Source organism: Diaphorina citri, unplaced genomic scaffold, assembly GCF_000475195.1.
Source record: "Diaphorina citri unplaced genomic scaffold, Diaci psyllid genome assembly version 1.1 scaffold1118, whole genome shotgun sequence".
Taxonomy (NCBI): Eukaryota; Metazoa; Arthropoda; class Insecta; order Hemiptera; family Psyllidae; genus Diaphorina; species Diaphorina citri.
The window spans coordinates 38,532-54,593 of NW_007378547.1; the positions used below are offsets into that span (position 1 = coordinate 38,532).

Below are 16,062 nucleotides of genomic sequence, written 5' to 3' on the forward strand. Positions count from 1 at the left end.
GGGGGGGGGGGTACCTAATTTTGTACTTGGGGGTTTGGGGGGGAAGAAAATAATGTTGAGGGGGAGGTGAACATTTGTGTAAGAAAGAGGAAGAGGAACATGTTTTATCAGCTTTCATTTATCACACACTCCGTCTTGCGTTTCATCCTTCGCTGAAATTTCTAAATAAAAAAAATCTTCAATAGAAATTTAAAGTTTGTAAAAGTGGCAGCCATTTTAGGGTTGTAGAAAGGGAGCACTTTATGTGATTAAGGATATAAGTTTGTAATTGGGCTTTATGTCGGCTATATCCACAGGAACAAAGGAATGTCAAGTTATTAAAGACTGACGAAACTTTTGCACTGAAATCTATGCTGTGCTTCCCGTGTACAAGTACTTTTTACGTGTGTTCAAGGTACAATGTATCTACACATTGTGTACGTTGGGTATTTTTCATTTAGGAAGATACCCTGACTGGGCTTTGTTAAGGCTAAAACAGAAGGTAGCCCTTATGAATAGACCTACATTATTTTTAGCCATGTATGAATGTACCTACGTACATATACTGTCTTTAAAAACAATAGAAGTACCTATCGGTACAAGCTCGTATGTGCCTCTTCACATCAGTTAGTCCAAAAGTACAAACCATTCTGGTAGATGGCAGAGAGTTTGAACTTATGAGAATAATTCTTATGAGAATAATTCGACGAGTAGTACTTAAGAAAGACAGACATAAAACAACAGGCTCTGAACCTTTAGCAAATGGAAACAATTAATAAGTGTGATGATGATGATGATGATGATGATGATGACACTGAAACTCACACAGCAGACACTATCAAGAAAAGGAACAAGGAGTGAGAAAAGAGAAATTTCATTTGAGCTTTTTAGATAATTGTTTTCAATTAAATTCAATAACATAAATTGCAGACCCTTCTGCTGGAATTCTTTAACATCTGAGCACTCTTAAGTGGTAAGAGTTTCATTAGCGAATACAGTACAGAAAGGAATAAACTTGGAGGCCTTCGGGCTGGATTCACATAGGTACTGATTTAACATCAATAGCATAAATTTAATGTCACTCAGAGAAATTCGATTTATAAAAGTATTAGCAATTTTATACAATTCGCCTCTAAAACACTTAGCAGTTAGGTATTAGGTGAGGTTAAAAGCCCTATCAAACAAACTTTTACAATTAATTATACAGTTTGGACACTCACAAAGTTGACAAAGTAGAGCAAACCTTCACCCCCGTCTGACAGACCTTCTACCAAACCACCATTGTTTTCATTCAGTTCATTTATATAGGTACAATTGTAACCTTGCAACTTGTACGTAAAAGTTAAAATCCGAGGAGCTGGAAAGTCGTCTGACAGACCTTCTACCAATCTACCATTGTTTTCATTCAGTTCATTTATATAGGTACAATTGTAACCTTGCAACTTGTACGTAAAAGTTAAAATCCGAGGAGCTGGAAAGCAGGCAAATGAAAGTGACAGACCAGATGCTACTTCCTTCTTTAACTAAATAATCTAGAGAGAAAGACTGTACACTTAATACATTTACAGTACCTACACAAGATAACTGTAGAAACTTACCTACCTCATCTTTTAAAGGAAAAACGAGTAAATTCGTTTAAATGCTGACCTTTGGTGTTCTTTTCCCAGTAGCCCAGTATCATGTGGTTTTCTTTAAACTTGTTTGTAGCTTTATAGATCCGTCTCAGTCACATAAACGCGGTCAAGATGCTCGTTTGGTAAACAGAAGGGAAAAGGTTCAATCCCAACTGAGTATGAGATTTTATCCCCATGGATTCGAGATAATTTGCCCACATCGGTATGTAGCTCCAAGATTCAGGTGGTAGAAAACAGCTTAAGTAGGTATGAATTCCCTTAGTCTGTAGGACTATATATTACGTAATAATAATTTTACCTGTTATTACCTACTTATTATCACCATTTGTTTTAGTCTCAGTCACATAAACGGTCAAGATGCTCGTTTGGTAAACAGAAGGGAAAAGGTTCAATCCCAACTGAGTATGAGATTTTATCCCCATGGATTCGAGATAATTTGCCCACTCGGGTAAAACAGTACCTACCTACCTACCTCATGAAGTTTTATGTAATGATATTTGATCATGACATTTTATTGTACCTAGGTATAAAACTGAAGAGGTCGCTTTGAGTTTCATAAGTTCTCATATTTTTTTATATCTCTCCTGTGGCGAGGCAGCCCGATTTGGTCAAGATTCCAAACTAACACAGAAATACTTCTTACAAATTGCCTGTTCGAAATATAAGGTAGCCTCAAGTGTTGAATATAAATAAGATACCTATAATAAGAAGAGAGGTAGCTACCTAGCTACACTTATGTTTTCAAAGGGACCACACATAACATAGGGATAAAATGTAGAGTTGTAGAGCTATAGTATGTTTTTGGTTTTAACCTATTTACATAAATTCGCCATTTGACTCATGTAGAGTTGTAGAGCTATAGTATGTTTTTGGTTTTAACCTATTTACATAAATTCGCCATTTGACTCAGACGACTCTTACATAGATTCCTATCCTATTTCGAATGCCTATTACCCATCTATGTGCCTTTTTATAAATTGCGGTAAAAATATTCAAATAGGCGGTTTGTATGTGGTATATGGCTGGAGATAATTTATAGGACATTTCGATAGGAATTGTACCTCCCACCTTGTGCAGTTTACACGGCACAGCGATTCCCAATACTCCCAATACTTTTCATCAATATTTCATAGGAGAAGAGCCCAGAAGGATATCTACCCACTAATAGCTAATATCGAGCTTATGCATTAAGCAGGGTAAATCCAACTTGGACGAACAAGATTTGTGTGCCTGAGTTTGATAAATTGGATCTATCTATGTGCCTTTTTATAAATTGCGGTAAAAATATTCAAATAGGCGGTTTGTATGTAGTATATGGCTGGAGATAATTTATAGGACATTTCGATAGGAATCGTACCTCCTACCTTGTGCAGTTTACACGGCACAGCGATTCCCAATTAGGTTTTCTCTCACCTAGCTTTTACTTCCATCGGTTCTAATTGTTTATTTCCACTACCTATATAGTTCCTATAGGTATTCTATTCCTCCATATCTACATTACCTACATATTTTTTAGAGCGAAAATTCCAGGTGCAATTTGGCCCACCAACTAACAACACATCTTCACATTAATCATCGAATTTTATATTGGAAAAACAAACAATACCTGCAGCAATCTACTGATGTGTTTACGCAAACATGATTTGTGTTTTAGTGTGGAAAATATTTTCAATCGTTAATCCATCATCGTTCTGGCCAGATAAGTGCAGCAATGTTGCACGTTGCATTTAGTGCACTACATGACGTGCACTGCAGCATTGTGGTGCACGATGTTCATTTAAGTTCATCACATGGTGCACTCTGTATTTCGTGCATTAAGGTGTACGATTGCACTTCATATAAACAAACTACTTATTTATTGTAAAAATAGGTGTCTACAGGGTTCTTTCTTGGGTCCAAGGTTTTTCGGGCACCTGTTAAAAGAAACAATAATGGAATAGGACGAATGTAGGTAGTTAACTGGTAAAAATATTCAAATACCTAGGCGGTTTGTATGTGGTATAAGGCTGGAGATAATTTATAGGACATTTCGATAGGAATCGTACCTCCTACCTTGTGCAGTTTACACGGCACAGCGATTCCCAATACTCCCAATACTTTTCATCAATATTTCATAGGAGAAGAACCTATAAGGATATCTACACACCCACCTAATAGCTAATATCGAGCTTATGCATTAAGCAGGGTAAATCCAACTTGGACGAACAAGATTTGTGTGCCTGAGTTTGATAAATTGGACTTGCACGTTGCATATAGTGCACTACATGACGTGCACTGCAGCATTATGGTGCACGATGTGCATTATTTAAGTTCATCACATGGTGCACTCTGTATTTCGTGCATTAAGGTGTACGATTGCACTTCATATACCTACCTAAACAAACTATTTATTGTAAAAATAGGTATCTACAGGGTTCTTTCTTGGGTTCATGGTTTTTCGGGCACCTGTTAAAAGAAACAATAATGGAATAGGACGAATGTAGGTAGTTAGCTTTTACAACGTTAATGTGTGATTGTGACATGCGACTGTGACGTTGAAACGCCTAATGGACAAAAAAAAAAACATATAGGTATCCTGCTTTTAGACTTACACCTAAATTTCCAATGAAAACATCACTCGACCATGTGGAGATTGGAGTGCTTTTCATTCTTTCCGAAGCCTTTCCGAGGAATGGAAATCATGCCACAAATTAAACAAACATTGTCAGGCGTCGTTAATACATAAATGTCCCAGAGGGATCAAGTTGATACATCACATGCCTTTATCTCAATTGATACTCACTTTATCAAGGCTAAATGTTTACCTTGGCCTTGGGATCAATTTTAATCTGAAGAAACCATTTATGTGCCACTATTTAAATTTCATGCTTGGGAAATTTCCTTTGATCTAAGACGATTGAAATGGTTAGACATTTTATTTCGGTAGATACCTAAAGCGTACCAATAGTTCTAATAGTTACTTTATTAGTGTTTGTTTCAATGTTTGTCTTATATGTTTGCATATTATGTAGGTATACCGGAACGAGCTGTAGTAGGAAGAGGAGGTATATGTAATAGATAGGTATCTATAAAATCAAATGTATGTAGATAGGTAAGTATGGAATAATATGGGTTTCGTAGAAAATTGATGCATTCGTTCATTGTTGACTTTTGGCTATACATAGAATTCAATTTGTCAAACAAAGCAATTTTATGGTTTAGAGTGGGGCTTCTATCAAGTTTGATTAAATTGAAAACGGACATTGTTCGTGATACCTATGCCTACATAGATTTATTTAGTGCGCCCACCACTGGTCTATCTAAATTGGAGTTTTGTTAAAACTAGAATGAAGAAGGAAGAGACTGTAATGGACACAGTACATAATTGGACATCCCCATTCTAAATGCGCCTGTCTGTCTTTCAAATGTGACCTCAAAAAAGAACCCAAATACTTTTGTCGTCGACAATACATTGCTGGGTATTCCTATCCTAAGTGTTCCTCTCAAATGTGACCTCAAAAAATAACCCAAATACTTTTGTCGTCGACAATACATTGCTGGGTATTCCTATCCTAAGTGTCCCTCTCAAATTTGACCTCAAAAAGTGCCAAATACAATTGAAAAGTAATCTTCATGCCCGAAAAAATGGTGCAAAAATCGGAATAAAATATCGAACGGTCTGGTCCAGTTTGTAGAGCGAATTTTACTCGGAAATTGCCCTTGTGGACGAACAACGGGTGCTTTTACCCTACTCAAATCTACATATTTCACACCACACTAAAAATTATTCCACCAGAAGCTTAAAACGAGGTGGATTTAAATAATTTGTGTACTCTAGTACTCTAGTAGCATAATTTAAATTTATCCCATTGGAATACATTTCCCGCTAAGAGGAATAATTAAAACGAATGAGAATCGATTAGCCAGAGTGAGGGTGGTGATGAAAAAAGGAGGTGGATTTAAATAATTTGTGTACTCTAGTAGCATAATTTAAATCTATCCCATTGGAATACATTTCCCGCTAAGAGGAATAATTAAAACGAATGAGAATCGATTAGCCAGAGTGAGGGTGGTGATGAAAAAAGTGTAAAATAAATGGCAAATGACATCAATGTTAGCTTTAAAACATGGTGGAAAATGACAAGAGGTTGGTATGCAGAATAGCTGTTCACTTGCTTTTGCTTGAGTATTAGGTATGTAAATGCTTTAGGTCTTTAGGTTAATCGAGTAAACTACGGGCTAAAAAATTCCCGGAGGGACGGGCCCAGCTTGTTCTCCATCTGTTTATTCTCCCTTCCTTTGTCCCCCACCTATTCCTTCTGAACCTCATCCGCCTCCTCCATCTCATTTGCCAACTTCCTCTTCTTCCTGCTCCTTCTGTTCTTACCTCTCCTCCTTTATCCACCACCTCCTTTATCCACCTCCTCCTCCTCCTAATGCTTCTACTCTTCCTTACCATTCTTCTCTTCTTCTTCTTCTTCTTCTTCTTCTTCTTCTTGCTTTTCTCAACTGCCATTATTATCAATCACCGACATAATTCATTCATGCGGGTGAGGGATCATTGGGGTTACTCTTCCTTACCATTCTTCTCTTCTTCTTCTTGCTTTTCTCAACTGCCATTATTATCAATCACCGACATAATTCATTCATGCGGGTGAGGGATCATTGGGGAAATTTTCCTAATGCAATCTTGTAATCCTTTACTAGTCGTAACACGACATTAATGTCCCTATACAAAGCTCTTTTTAGAGTTTTTCCTAACTCAATACATGTAGACGTTTTTCCTGTACTTACTAAAGTCGGGAGTTGCAAAATCTTTGCCATTGATAGGTACATACTCGTAACATGGTACCCAAGTCCCATAGGTATAAGATTTAACCTTCCATTCATCATTCTAACCAAAATCCATATCCTCCATTTGCTTTGTTTCAGCAACTTCATCCATCTTTCAGTTCAGCTGTAGATTTGTGCAGTCATTGATATTAGCAAAGTTGGGTATGTTTCATATACCTAAGCAAAGCCTTTGATATAAGCGTTCCAGATTCCAGAGGACAACTATCCAGTAAGTGCCACTTTTACTCTTTACTTTTCTAGTTTTCAGCATGTTTCATAATTATAAGCAAAGCCTTTGATATAAGCGTTCCAGATTCCAGAGGACAACTATCCAGTAAGAGCCACTTTTACTCTTTACTTTTCTAAGTTTTCTACAAAGCAAGTTCCATTCACACACTCTTTTAGAATCCCAACACCTAGAAAGCTGAAATTTGGTAGGAATATCCCTGATACCCCTTGATATAAGCAAAGTTGGGCATGTTTCATATAAGCAAAGCCTTTGATATAAGCGTTCCAGATTCCAGAGGACAACTATCCAGTAAGTGCCACTTTTACTCTTTACTTTTCTAGTTTTCTACAAAGCAAGTTCCATTCACACTCTCTTTTAGAATCCCAACACCTAGAAAGCTGAAATTTGGTAGGAATATCCCTGATACATAATATGTTCTATGTAGATGTGCAATAAGAAAGGATTTTGTCGAAATCCACTGATCTCGAGTTCTGACAATTTTTCTGTGGTGAAGCACGGGCAACCTGCTAGTACCATTATGGTGTTCTTTTGCTTATTGTCAGTATATCTGTTTATCCGTGTTAATTTGTTTGGCATCCTGAATGCCCAATGCACATGTGAACGTATTGTAAGCTCTTGTATGAATCACTAAATGTATTGTAATTAATACCTGTGCATCGCTAAATGTACCTGTGCATCATTTGAGCTGAGACATGAGATCAATCTAAATGCACCCCATGTCGCCATAGGAAATCTTTATTATTTCTTTTGTAGGTATACAGGGTGTGACTCTTGTGTTCATTAAAGTTACTCTAGTGTTTATTTAATACTTATGATTCTGAGTACGGAGTCCCCCAGTAGGATAATATTCTCATCCCATTTGCCAATTAATTTCTTGTCATAAACACTACTCTTGACTCCTGTCATGTTAAGCATTCAAAACTGGACATTGGGTGGAAATATCAGGGTCGAAATACAGTCGTTGGTGTCCATAATTCTATCCACAATCCCTAGATATCTATTTGTTTGGGGTTCAATTCTTATCAATTCAGAGAGAAGAAAGTTTCTTTTGTTGTGAAATTTGAGGATGATAGAGTGTAGCTTTGTTTATCTTGGAGTATGTCATCGCTTAAACCGGGATTCAAATCTAAGAAAATTCAAACTGAACCTTTAAATCGCTCGGGCACAGAGGTAATTAATCTTTGAAGGTCTGTAATCGGTCTGAAGGTCATTTGTCTGAACGGAGTCTTGTTGTGAAATTTGAGGATGATAGAGTGTAGCTTTGTTTATCTTGGAGTATGCCATCGGGAACTGGAAGTTTCTGTTGGAAAATTACCGCTTAAATCGGGATTCAAATCTAAGAAAATTTAAACTGAACCTTTAAATCGCTCGGGCACAGAGGTAATTAATCTTTGAAGGTCTGTAATCGGTCTGAAGGTCATTTGTCTGAACGGAGTTAATTTGTCTGAAAGAACTATTAGTCTGTCTCAAGGTAAGTCAGGTGGCTTCAGACGGAAATTTCCTCTTCAGCTTTCTCTCGTTTGACCATGACGCAAATCAGCGTGAAAACTCGAACGACTTTCCAGTTCATTAAGTCGGGATAATGATGATTTTTATTCAATGCCACTTTGGAAAGAGCAGGGAAAAACGGAAAACTAGTCCATAGTATACGTTTTAGTTTAATTGAATTCCTGCCCCAGTGAACTTAATGGGAATATTTTCTGTCCCTTAACTACGTGTTTTCTAGCCCTTCTAATGGGTTTTCTTTCTTATTTTCAGTGTTCTCTGGAGTCCCAGCTTCCTCTCAAGGTAAGTCAGGTGGCTTCAGACGGAAATTTCCTCTTTAGCTTTCTCTCGTTTGACCATGACGCAAATCAGCGTGAAAACTCGAACGACTTTCCAGTTCATTAAGTAGGGATAATGATGATTTTTATTCAATGCCACTTTGGAAAGAGCAAGGAAAAACGGAAAACTAGTCCATAGTACGTTTTAGTTTAATTGAATTCCTGCCCCAGTGAACTTAATGGGGATATTTTCTGTCCCTTAACTACGTGTTTTCTAGCCCTTCTAATGGGTTTTCTTTCTTATTTTCAGTGTTCTCTGGAGTCCCAGCTTCCTTCTGGAGCTCTTCTGACTAGGCTGTCAACGGAGTGCTGTAACATCGTTGCGTCTTCTAATGCCAACCGGTGATGTGGAAATAGGTGACTAGTGAGTACCTATATAAATTTTATAATATTAGCTATTGTAATAATCTTCACTCTAACGATATCTTGGACAAAGTCCAGGTCCATTGTAAGCTATAGGTAACAAGCAAGATTATCTAAATTTTATAATATTAGCTATTGTAATAATCTTCACTCTAACGATATCTTGGACAAGGTCCAGGTCCATTGTAAGCTATAGGTAACAAGATTATCTTTGAAAATGGGTTTGTTCTATAGGTTTTCTCTCACCTTTTACTTCCATCGGTTCTAATTGTTTATTTCCACTACCTATAGTCCTATATAGTTCCTATAGGTATTCTATTCCTCCATATCTACATTACCTACATAATTTTTAGAGCGAAAATTCCAGGTGCAATTTGGCCCACCAACTAACAACACATCTTCACATTAATCATAGAATTTTATGTTGGAAAAACAAACAATACCTGCAGCAATCTACTGATGTGTTTACGCAAACATGATTTATGTTTTAGTGTGGAAAATATTTTCAATCGTTAATCCATCATCGTTCTGGCCAGATAAGTGCAGCAATGTTGCACGTTGCATATAGTGCGGTTTTTTCTCACCTTTTACCTTCATCGGTTCTAATTGTTTATTTCCACTACCTGTATAGGTCCTGTAGATATTCTATTCCTCCATATCTACAATTCTACATTGCCTACATAATTTTTAGAGCGGGAATTCCAGGTGCAATTTGGCCCACCAACTAACAACACATCTTCACATTAATCATCGAATTTTATTTTGGAAAAACAAACAATACCTGCAGCAATCTACTGATGTGTTTACGCAAACATGATTTGTGTTTTAGTGTGGAAAATATTTTCAATCGTACGGTAATAATTCACTTTTATAATTTAAACTTCCTTCAGAAACATAAAATAACGTCACAACCGATGTACTTTGGGGCTAGGAAACAAAAGCCATCTCAGGTACTTAGGTATAGGTAACTATCTGGCTGATGGATTTCTCAGAAAAAGGAAAGCTTCAAAAATCACAGCATAAATGACACGGAAAGCACAGGACTCGGAGGGCTAGGAAACAAAAGCCATCTCAGGTACTCAGGTAGGTAACTATCTGGCTGATGGATTTCTCAGAAAAAGGAAAGCTTCAAAAATCACAGCATAAATGACACGGAAAGCACAGGACTCGGAGACAAAAGGAGGAGAGAAGGAAAGCAAAAATCTCTTCCCCAATGTTCTTTTTCCTTTATTATATTTCTCCCGTTGTCAAAAGGAATTAGTTGGGATAGAGAAAGAATAGAACAATGGGTATCAAAGATGGGAATGGTTAGGTTAGGTGGAAAAAATGCATTATTAGAAATGAGGACTCAATGGAAGAGAAAAAAGACGATAGAAAATGAGAGATGATAATGGGAAGGGAAGAATGGAGAGATAAAAGGCCATGTGGAATGTTCTTTTTCCCTTATTATAGGTATTTCTCCCGTTGTCAAAAGGAATTAGTTGGGATAGAGAAAGAATAGAACAATGGGCGTCAAAGATGGGAATGGTTAGGTGGAAAAAAATGCATTATGAGAAATGAGGACTCAATGGAAGAGAAAAAATACGATAGAAAATGAGAGATGATAATGGGAAGGGAAGAATGGAGAGATAAAAGGCCATGTGGTGGGAGAGGGCTAATAGGGCAGTGGTGTGTCCCACGGTTGGGATGGGAACCACGTTTCTCATCTTTTCAAGAGTAACCAAAAGGAAATGAGCTTTACCATCTAAGCAAAAATCTCTTCCCCAATGTTCTTTTTCCTTTATTATATTTCTCCCGTTATTATTAACTTTCTAGATGGTAAAGTTGTAAATTAATGTCTCAATAAACTTGGTGGATAGGTCTACCTAGCCATGTGGTGGGAGAGGGTTAATAGGGCAGTGGTGTGTCGCACGGTTGGGAACCACTTTTCTCATCTTTTCAAGAGTAACCAAAAGGAAATGAGCTTTATGAACTTCCTAGATGGTAACTTTGTAAATTAATGTCTCAATAAACTTGGTGGATAGGTCTACCTTCCTTGTATCGTTCCTTAAGTACACCTTCCTTATGTACCCTGGTCGAATGAAGAGAAGGCAATTTTCAATTGAAATTCAGGGACATATTTTTGTCGATTCTATCGGAGTAGGAGTAGAACCCTGGATATTTTATAGCAGCAAGTGCGTTACCACTAGCCACTGATAATCCTGCACTCATGCAGTACTTCCAACACCTATACGTTGCCCCTAATACAGTATATTAATATAAAACCCATTAGGAAGTTTATATTAGAGGGTAAGGGAAAATACCTTCTTTTGAAGCTATGTTTTCTTCTGACTGTTGTACCTAGATATTTCACCTCAAGAGGGCAATGTTCTTTTTCCTTTATTATATTCCTCCCGTTGTCAAAAGGAATTAGTTGGGATAGAGAAAGAATAGAACAATGGGCGTCAAAGATGGGAATGGTTAGGTTAGGTGGAAAAAATGCATTATGAGAAATGAGGACTCAATGGAAGAGAAAAAAGACGATAGAAAATGAGAGATGATAATGGGAAGGGAAGAATGTGGAGAGATAAAAGGCCATGTGGTGGGAGAGGGCTAATGGGGCAGTGGTGTGTCGCACGGTTGGGATGGGAACCATGTTTCTCATCTTTTCAAGAGTAACCAAAAGGAAATGAGCTTTATGAACTTTCGAGATGATAACTTTGTAAATTAATGTCTCAATAAGCTTGGTGGATAGGTCTACCTTCCTTGTATCGTTCCTTAAGTACACCTTCCTTATGTACCATGTACCCTGGTCGAATGAAGAGAAGGCAATTTTCAATTGAAATTCAGGGACATATTTTTGTCGATTCTATCGGAGTAGGAGTAGAACCCTGGATATTTTATAGCAGCAAGGGCGTTGCCAGTAGCCACTAGCCACTGATAATCCTGCACTCATGCAGTACTTCCAATACCTATACGTTGCCCCTACAGTTTATCATTGTAAAACCCATTAGGATGTTTATATTAGAGGGTAAGGGAAAATACCTTCTTTTGAAGCTATGTTTTCTTCTGACTGTTGTACCTAGATATTTCACCTCAAGAGGGGCATTAAGTTTTGAAGAACCACACACCCTATGTGGTCTGTGCCTAAGTGACTCTTCAAATTGTGTAGTTAAAACGGTTAACGGTTCATACACCCACAGGTCCTTGAGTCGCGACATTTCATACCTAATACGATTAAGAATGTCTATACCCACGTTAATAATGATTATGTAATACCTACTTGCAAACGTATAGGTACGTCTTTACAACTGGTACATTCATGGTTTATCTGTGGATTTATTAACATATGTCAGGATATATTAGATATCAGCTGATAAAATACTGTTATTGAAAACCCTGGTATTGTTGATTATGATGACTACCTGCTGATAGCTTCATTGGTCCTATAAGGACTTGGTTCTACTAGCAACAAGCTATCAGCAATTCCAAATCGAATTACAGACTGATGAATTAGCACTTTTGCAAACCTAATACCATATTTTGCATAGGTACCTAACTCCATTCCATGATGTTATGTAGAAGGGAGACTTTTCTGCTAAGCTAGCAATATTTGTAGTAGTATGAATATTTGCATTCATCATGTACGTGTGACCTGAGGATATTTGTATTTTGCGTCTTATATTGAAAATCATATCCTAAAGGTAGGTCTGTACATGATGATATTGTCAAATGTAATCCTGGATAAAGAAAGAGTCAGTAGTTATATTGTACATAATTTTCGTGTATAGCTAAGCAAAGTTGTTATGATGTTATGTAGAAGGGAGTCTTTTCTGCTAAGTTAGCAATATTTGTAGTAGTATGAATATTTGCATTCATGTACCTACGTGTGACCTGAGGATATTTGTATTTTGCGTCTTATATTGAAAATCATATCTTAAAGGTACCTACATGATATTGTCAAATGTAATCCTGGATAAAGAAAGAGTCAGTAGTTATATTGTACATAATTTTCGTGTATAGCTAAGCAAAGTTGTTATTCTTTTATTGATTTTATTCTTTTATCGATTTGAGTTTGTTTTGTCGAGTGTCGAGTCGATCGAGTGAGAGTTCAGATTCTTTCGAGTATTTTTAAAAGGACTGAGCCACCTGAAGTGGAAGCAAAAGTCATCATACTGTGAAATGATTAAAAAACAATAAAATTGTCTGTTTTCATCAAAGAATGATCAGAAAATATAAGTAGGAGAGGAAAAAAAACTTTATGTTCAAAGCTATCTTTTTCTCGTTGCTTTTGTTATCATGCTCATCTATTTATTTGTTTATCGAGTCTTTCTCTTCTCACCATTTCTATTTCTCGCTTTCCCTTTCTCTCGCACTCATCTTGTCGCTTTAGCTTGACAAAGATATCAATCAATCATCAAATGGAATGTATAGGCATCCCCTCTTATCTCCCTCATGAATATATATCTCTGTCTCTATCTTCATACGAATTCAATTAATTTTCCCACGTCAAAGCGAACTTTATCTCTGTCCCTCCCATTCCCTCCCCCGCTCTCAGTGGTGTAGGTTAGAAAAGGGAAGAGACAAAGTTCCCAAAATAGAAGCTCTTCAAAAGTTCCTACTGTTTTCAATGCGTAGGAAGGTATTGTTTTTGTCATTCCATTAGTCACAGACCACATAGGGTGTGTGGTTCTTCAAAACTTAATGCCCCTCTTGAGGTGAAATATCTAGGTACAACAGTCAGAAGAAAACATAGCTTCAAAAGAAGGTATTTTCCCTTACCCTCTAATATAAACATCCTAATGGGTTTTACAATGATAAACTGTAGGGGCAACGTATAGGTATTGGAAGTACTGCATGAGTGCAGGATTATCAGTGGCTAGTGGCTACTGGCAACGCCCTTGCTGCTATAAAATATCCAGGGTTCTACTCCTACTCCGATAGAATCGACAAAAATATGTCCCTGAATTTCAATTGAAAATTGCCTTCTCTTCATTCGACCAGGGTACATGGTACATAAGGAAGGTGTACTTAAGGAACGATACAAGGAAGGTAGACCTATCCACCAAGCTTATTGAGACATTAATTTACAAAGTTATCATCTCGAAAGTTCATAAAGCTCATTTCCTTTTGGTTACTCTTGAAAAGATGAGAAACATGGTTCCCATCCCAACCGTGCGACACACCACTGCCCCATTAGCCCTCTCCCACCACATGGCCTTTTATCTCTCCACATTCTTCCCTTCCCATTATCATCTCTCATTTTCTATCGTCTTTTTTCTCTTCCATTGAGTCCTCATTTCTCATAATGCATTTTTTCCACCTAACCTAACCATTCCCATCTTTGACGCCCATTGTTCTATTCTTTCTCTATCCCAACTAATTCCTTTTGACAACGGGAGGAATATAATAAAGGAAAAAGAACATTGGGGAAGAGATTTTTGCTTTCCTTCTCTCTTCCTTTTGTCTCCGAGTCCTGTGCTTTCCGTGTCATTTATGCTGTGATTTTTGAAGCTTTCCTTTTTCTGAGAAATCCATCAGCCAGATAGTTACCTATACCTAAGTACCTGAGATGGCTTTTGTTTCCTAGCCCCAAAGTACATCGGTTGTGACGTTATTTTATGTTTCTGAAGGAAGTTTAAATTATAAAAGTGAATTATTACCGTAATTATTATACACGTACAAAACGATGTGTTTTGTTTGTGCATAGGGTACGTGTTTTGTGTGATATATCGTGTCGTTTATTGTTCAAGCCTTTCAAGCTCCTGGGTTGTACAGTGTACACAGTCATCATTTTACAATAACTTTTCTCTTTATGAATGTAGCCTAACGAGTCTGAAAACCCTTTTCTGACCATTCACCCTGTATAATTTAATTATATACAAAGAAAAGATAATAAAATTACAGTATGTCCCAGTCCTTGTCTTTTATTTATAATCTTCTTCAAGAACATCTTTTCAACGCACGCAATACGGAAAGTTCTTGGCTCAAAAGGGGCATGTAGATTATATTCTTAGGGAATGTACAGTATGTCCCAGTCCTTGTCTTTTATTTACAATCTTCTTCAAGAACATCTTTTCAACGCACGCAATACGGAAAGTTCTTGGCTCAAAAGGGGCATGTAGATTATATTCTTAGGGAATGGGGGGTACCTAATTTTGTACTTGCGGGTTTTGGGGGGAAGAATAATGTTGAGGGGGAGGTGAACATTTGTGTAAGAAAGAGGAAGAGGAACATGTTTTATCAGCTTTCATTTATCACACACTCCGTCTAGAGTCTGAAAATCCTTTTCTGACCATTCACCCTGTATAATTTAATTATATACAAAGATAAGATAATAAAATAACAGTATGTCCCAGTCCTTGTCTTTTATTTATAATCTTCTTCAAGAACATCTTTTTAACGCACGCAATACGGAAAGTTCTTGGCTCAAAAGGGGCATGTAGATTATATTCTTAGGGAATGGGGGGTGGGGGGTACCTAATTTTGTACTTGCGGGTTTTGGGGGGAAGAAAATAATGTTGAGGGGGAGGTGAACATTTGTGTAAGAAAGTACCTAATTTTGTACTTGTTTTGGGGGGAAGAAAATAATGTTGAGGGGGAGGTGAACATTTGTGTAAGAAAGAGGAAGAGGAACATGTTTTATCAGCTTTCATTTATCACACACTCCGTCTTGCGTTTCATCCTTCGCTGAATTTTCTAAATAAAAAAAAATCTTCAATAGAAATTTAAAGTTTGTAAAAGTGGCAGCCATTTTAGGGTTGTAGAAACGGAGCACTTTATGTGATTAAGGATATAAGTTTGTAATTGCGCTTTATGTCGGCTATATCCACAGGAACAAAGGAATGTCAAGTTATTAAAGACTGACGAAACTTTTGCACTGAAATCTATGCTGTGCTTTATAGCATTATAGCTTTATACTTCCAGTTACCATAAAAAAAAATCGCATCAAATCAACCGACCAGGTTTGTTCCCATCTTCAGAATTCACCAACTTCATTAATCAAATTTGTAGGTACTAACAGATAAATAACAATATGTACCTATGTAAGTACCCATTCCTATACCCTCTTTAACTATAATTATATTTAGGCAGAGGAATTTGGTAGCATCCACTAACCCAGAGTTTTGGTCGCATCCACTAATTTGGAGAATTTTAGATACCACACAGAGTTAGAAACCACACACTAGTGAACTTGACACTTGAAAAATTGGGCCACAAA

The 16,062-nt window shown here is 37.1% G+C and overlaps 1 long non-coding RNA gene across 6 annotated transcripts in view; it reads left to right on the forward strand.

Annotated features, from left to right (window-relative positions):
* The window catches only part of LOC103514293, a 62,037-nt gene that overhangs the window by 7,409 nt on the left and 38,566 nt on the right, over positions 1 to 16,062 (forward strand). For 5 of the 6 annotated variants that reach the window (XR_003392910.1, XR_003392907.1, XR_003392908.1 and 2 more), the window contains exons 3-4: positions 6,525 to 6,654; positions 8,749 to 8,855. This is a non-coding gene — a long non-coding RNA (uncharacterized LOC103514293). Of the gene's footprint in view, positions 1 to 6,524; positions 6,655 to 8,748; positions 8,863 to 16,062 lie in introns of all 6 variants that reach the window. The other variant, XR_003392911.1, reaches the window with a different exon arrangement.